This window comes from Mus caroli, chromosome 4 (genome assembly GCF_900094665.2).
Source record: "Mus caroli chromosome 4, CAROLI_EIJ_v1.1, whole genome shotgun sequence".
Classification (NCBI taxonomy): Eukaryota; Metazoa; Chordata; class Mammalia; order Rodentia; family Muridae; genus Mus; species Mus caroli.
Genome location: NC_034573.1, coordinates 115413977 through 115419976, shown reverse-complemented (window position 1 = coordinate 115419976; position 6000 = coordinate 115413977). Strand labels below are relative to the sequence as shown.

Below are 6000 nucleotides of genomic sequence, written 5' to 3'. Positions count from 1 at the left end.
CTCTGGTTCTGGGACCCCAGGCTTTCCTCCTAATAGGCAGCGATTATTAAGGTCTGGGGTCTGACATCCTTATGAACTCTTAAGCACTTTTGACCTGCCTCCAGGTTCCTGCCCTGCTTGGGTTGTTGCCTTGACTTCATCCATGATGGACTGTGATGTAGAAAACAAAAAGCAAAACAAAAACCCTTTCCTCCTCAAGGTGCTTTTGGCCATGGTGTTTCATCACAGCAGTAGATACACTGACTGTGACAAGCATCTATAGAAGTTACTATCCAAAGGGGGTCCTGGAGCCAACCTCTCCCCGTCCTGCTGTGAATCCTGTGAATACCAAGGGACAACTCACTATATGGCCTTGCTTCTAGGCCAGTGTTTAGGATGGGGAGGAAGCTAGGTAGAAGCAGAGGATGTAGGGAAGGGAGTCAACACTAAGATGACCAGAGGGTGTCTAAATGGTACCAATCTCAGTGTAGAGTGAGTGTGGGGGCCATCACACCAGAGCACTGGGGTGGGGGTGGGGCTTGCAGAAGAGGTAACTGAGCCCAAGGGCTCTGCCCTCAGAAACACTTCAAGAGGCGGTGAGTGAGGCAGGTGAGGAAGGTTTCCAAAGGAATCCGGCCAACTTCCTGGTCCACCCACTGTTCACTGGCTCCCCCACCGTGCTATGAGGAAGAAGAACAAGGTCCGCACTGGAGGCCAGTGCCACGTCCCCAGACTCCCCAGCCCACAGACCTGTGAGCTAGAGAAACTCTTGTTGCTTGTGGCTTACTTAAACTATGGCATTCCATCACATCACTTGCTCAGAAACTCTGCCTCTGCATCTTGCTTTCCCACGTCCATCCCCAGTTTTCATTCCACCAAGGTTGAACCTTCCTCTGCCCTGCCCTACCTGCCAGAGCTTCTCATCCTATGCTGGATGCTTTTGGATATATCCCAGCCACTAGACCGGGATAGCTCAAAGTGTCTGCAGCTGTTCTCTGAGACTCAGAGAAGCAGCAGTTCTTCCTGGAAGTGCCCCTTGATCGCTCCTTTACATAGATACAAGTCTATCAATGATCCAGCTCTGGTTCTGGGACCCCAGGCTTTCCTCCTAATAGGCAGCGATTATTAAGGTCTGGGGTCTGACATCCTTATGAACTCTTAAGCACTTTTGACCCCCTCTTGTGAAAACATGGGGTTTCTAAGCATTCTTGACCCCCGTTGTGGAAAGAAGTGTCAGTTAGGCTAGCAACATCCTGTTTCAATGTTTACCTGCTCCTTGGAGGAGGCTCTCTGTGAGGATGTGAGTTGGGAGTAGGCTGGTGAATTGCCTGGGAAGAAGGGTGAACCACTGATAGAAGTCTGCTTCTAGACCCAGGCCTAAGAGCCCCTTCCAGGAAGGCCTGGAGAGTGAGGCAGATTGTAGATTTGCAGTGGTGTATGTTAAGTTTGGGGCTGGAGCTGAGCTGCTGGGACCATGCCTGATGCTCACCCATCTCAGTGTGAGGCTCTGCCAAGACTTGACAGAGGCTCAAATAGTAGCCTTCCCAGGGCCTCTGACTCAGTTTACCGATCTCTGGGACCAGAGGCCAACCTGAGTCAGTATGAAGGATGGCATCTCTGCTTTGGTGGGGAGCAGTGGTTCTCAACCTGTGTGTCAAGACCCCCTTGGGGATGGCATGTCAGGTATCATGTATATCAGATATTTATATTACGATTAAACAGTTGCAAAGTAAGTTACGATGTAGCAATGAAATAATTCTATGGTTGGGTGTCACCACATCATGAGGAATTGTATTGAAGGGTTGCAGCATTAGATGGAGAACCACTGATGGGGAGGCTCACGTGCTAGTGAGGCTGCTCTCCCTGGTGCCTAGCTGCAATGGGAGCATGGGATTGCTTTTTTTCAGGGCTGTGACAAAATCCCTGACAGACAAGTTCAAGCAAATAAAGGCTTATTCCAGCTTCGGGTTTCAGAGACTTGGATCCTATCATAGTCAGGGGGAGGAAGGGTAAGCAGTGGACACTGGAGAGGTGGGAATGTGTTGAAACAAGTGTTCCTATCATGGTGGAGCAGGATGCAGGAAGTGTGGCAGGAACCAGGGGCTGTGTGTAACCCTGAAGGACCTAGTTACAGCAGCTGGCCCTATCTCCTAAGGTCCTCCAAAATTACTGCCACCAGCTATGGAACAAGTATCCAAAGCAGGAGCTGAGGCCATGGGGGACAGTCTAGATGTAAGTTCTAATGGGTGGTAGGGCATGGAGTCACTCTCTCCAAGTCAGAATCCCATCTGGGCTTCTCTATGACGTGCATTTCCTATGCCCAGTGGCACAGAGCACCCCCATCCCTGGGGTATGAGGGCAGTGGCATGAAGGAGCTAGAGAAGAGGCCTCCTTTGTTCAGCTCTTGTTTTCGTGGTTTTTTTGTTCAAACTGCCCCGGGGCCAAGACCCTAAGTGCTCAACACGGTGAACTGTGGGCAACTCTGCAGCTTGGCAAAAAGTTGCATTTCCGATGCCAAATGTTGACACACTGAATTCACTGTCGACTGGGGACCTTTTAGAAACATTCAGCATAACATAATAGACTAATTCATTAGCACCCCATGGGTCTGAATGGGGAGAAGCCGATGCTCGGGAAACATGGCCTCAAGGAACGACAGATGAAAATATCTTTCCCATGATGTAACTGTTATTGCCGGGAAGTGGCATTAATTGTGATTGCTTATCTATTAATTTATTATAATTCCCTCTCTCTCTCTCTTTCACCTCCAGGCTCTTACCTCCTCATGCCATGCACCGGGGGCTCAGCCGTGGCTGATTAGCACAGGGTTATCTGGGAAGGGCTCAAAGCTGCCTGGCATCGGTAATGGCGGCTGGGGTGATTAAAATGTCTTCTGCGTGGGAGAAGTGACTTTGGAGAGATTTTTCAAGGGGGAAAGGTTGATGATGCGCCTTTCCTAAGATAAAATGCCAAATACCATTGCCCTTCCCAGTGTAGCCACCACTGACCAATGGACATGAAAAGGGGGAGTCACGAGGCAGAGCCCTGAGCCAACAGGGCTGGAAGGAAGACCCTGAAGCTGGCAATGGGCTGTGATCAGGGAAGACGACCTAGGGGGACAGCGGATGCCCTGACACACGGGGGCAGTGTCCTGGGATTGCCTTGGAAGACGCCTGATACACAGTCCCCCCACCCCCACCCCCCATAAAGCTGTCTGCTGGTACTGTGGAGGACACATATCCCTGGAAGGGCCTGGTCTCCTGTGCTCAGAAAGGGGTGGGAGGGAGAACAATGCCCTGGAGTGGCCACAGGGCAAGACCCAGAGTTAAGAGCCTAAGCTTTTATCAATGATCTGTTCTGAGTTCTGGGCAAGACATGTGATGTCCCAGATGCCATTTTTCGATCATTTGGTGCAGAGCAGACAGCACACTCTCCCTTGGTGGCCTGGAAGGGGAAATCAGAGGATGCAGGCAAGGCCTGAAGTATGGGCACTGCTGGGATTCGTGAAGCTCTGTTTACCCCATTAGTGTCAATCACTATGCTGGACTGTAATGGCCAGATATCAGGAAGAGTCTACCTGCCAGAGGAGGCTAGGCACTCTGCAGTGACAGTTGTCAGCAGAGGGCTTGGCGGCTGGCAAGCTTTCGCTGGGGACCATACCTGCTTTTGCTGAGTCATCTCTCTGAGCCTCGGTTTCCATTTTTCTGGGGTAATGGGAGAGTCACAGCTCCCTTGAGGTTTGTTTTGAGCGATGGAGGACACACAGGAAGCAAAAGTGGGAGGTGCTTAATGAGTTAATTTGACCCTTACATGGTTGTAAGTGCCAAGTGTTGTTTCAAGAATCCTCCACTTTCCACGCCCTGGACACTCACCCTCATCAAGTGACATCGCTGTCATCAGTGTTTTAAAGATACAGGCTTGAGGCAAAGAGAAGGGAGGAACCCCGTCTAAGGAACTGAAGCATCGTTTTTTGGTGGTGTTGTATGAGCGGTATGTATATGGTGTATATGTTGTACACACACGTCTGTGCAGAGACCAGAAGATGTTGGATGGTCTGATCTATTGCTCTTCACCTTACTCCCTCGAGACAGGGTCACACACTGAATGTGAAGCCAGGAAGCCCCAGCAATCTTCTGTGCCCAGCCCCTGGGGGTTGAAAGTGTGCACACAGCCACACACAGCTTTTTATCTGGGTTCTACGAATTTGAACTCGGTTCTCACGCTTGAGCATCAAGTGCTCTTAACCACTGAGCCATCTCCCTCTCCAAATGAAGCATCTTCATCCCAATCAGACACACGGTAGCCCATGATCTTAGCTGCCTGTTGCAAGGGATGATGAGAACTGATCTTGCTGATTGCAGCCTAATTTGTATGGCGGCCATTCATCCACTCATCTCCCACTCAGGCATCACAGAACACCTGCTCCGGGGGCCAGGCACTCTGTGGGCTCTACAGACAGCCCTGCTCACAGAAGGAAGTTTCAGAGCTTGTGTGTGAGCTTTGTGTCAGGTCGGGCCCATCGCTGTCCACCCTCCCAGTTCAGAGCCCGGGAGCTCAGAATTTGTTGGTGGCTGTCGGGTAAAGGAACAGCTGTGTTAGGGAAGCAAGATCTAGGATGCATGGGGCACTGCATGGTGCAAGACGAGAGGTCTAGGGTGCTAGGATGCCTTTTCCGAGACCTTTGATCTTGACATCCATGGGCAGTGGCATCTCTGCAGAGGCATGGGGTAGGGGTGAGGCATGAGAGTGCTGCTTTCTCTAGTCTTGGTCTGGAGCCCTGATAGAGATGAAGCACCTTGTCCTAAGCCCCTGGTGACTGTCCAGGACACAGAATGGCAGAAAGTGACTGAGGTGAGGTGGGCGCCCTTAGGGAGAAAGTGTCTGGTCTTAGCCCTCAGTCCCTATCTCCCCAAGGTATTTCCATCAGGTACCTAGGTCTGATTCATAGCCAGCAGGATGGGCAAGGTGGCCCTGAGCTCTGCAGGGGCACAGGGTGCCGTGAACAGGGGCTATGTGACAATCACGGCGTTGGGGTGACTATACTGTGCTGGAGAGAACCCTCGCTGTCAGCGGTGACCCGCTGCTGAGGTATAAATCTGACAGTGGCTGACTGCAAAGCTAAGAATACAACACGGAGCTGTGAGAACATGCCTGGATCTCCAACTCCAGTGTGAGCCAACTCTAACACATCCCTGAAGAGCTAACCTGCATTTTGGCCTTTGCTTACCCTTTTCCTTCTGTGTAGAATACCCTTCTTCTCTCCCTCAACCATCGGTGCGCTCCTATCGAACCTTTAAGACCTAGCTCAAGCACCTGATTTCTAGAAATCCTACACCAAACATCCTGTCTTCTACCAGCCCTGTGACTCCCAGTATCTCTTTGAGCTGTTGCCTGAGGTCACAAGCCAACTGTGTCAAAGCCAGATATGAAGAGGAAGGTCCAGATGCTGGGTGGAGAATGGTGACTGGTGTTCTTACTGATCAACTCATCGAGAGGATGGTAGGGCTGCAGGGGTAGGGGCTCCAGGTCCCCGAATGGAGGATGGTAGGGAGGCAGGGTGGGGCTGGCTCCAAGGCTAGGCAGCACAGCGTGTCCGTGCTCTCTTTGGCACAGGATGCCATAATTCTGCTGATCTCAGACCACAACTAATTATTCTAATGGGTTTAAATGGCCTTAACTGTTCTCAGACTTTGGATGGGACCCATCTGGAGCCGGCAGGTGGGCTGGTCCCAGTGACTGCAAGAGGTTGATATTAGTACGGATAGCACAGGATCCTAGGTGGTCATTCTGGGTGTGCTGAGGGGCCGCTGCCAGATGTGGGTGGGAGGGCAGTCTGAAGAGTGGTGATGGCCACTCTCTCCAAATGTACACCAACCAAGCTCTGCTCTCGCCCCTGGGCCTAATCAGCTTGCCAAGCCTCCCAATGAGGTAGAAGCCCCTTTTGCAGAGGAAGAAACCAAGGCATGGAGGTCAGGAGACTCACGTAGGGCCCCCACACATGGAGAAGCTGCTCTCCACGCT

At 51.5% G+C, this 6000-nt stretch overlaps 1 protein-coding gene across 4 annotated transcripts in view; it reads right to left on the bottom strand.

Moving 5' to 3' along the window:
• The window catches only part of Grik3 (glutamate ionotropic receptor kainate type subunit 3), a 217487-nt gene that overhangs the window by 60277 nt on the left and 151210 nt on the right, over positions 1–6000 (bottom strand). The window lies entirely within an intron of this gene.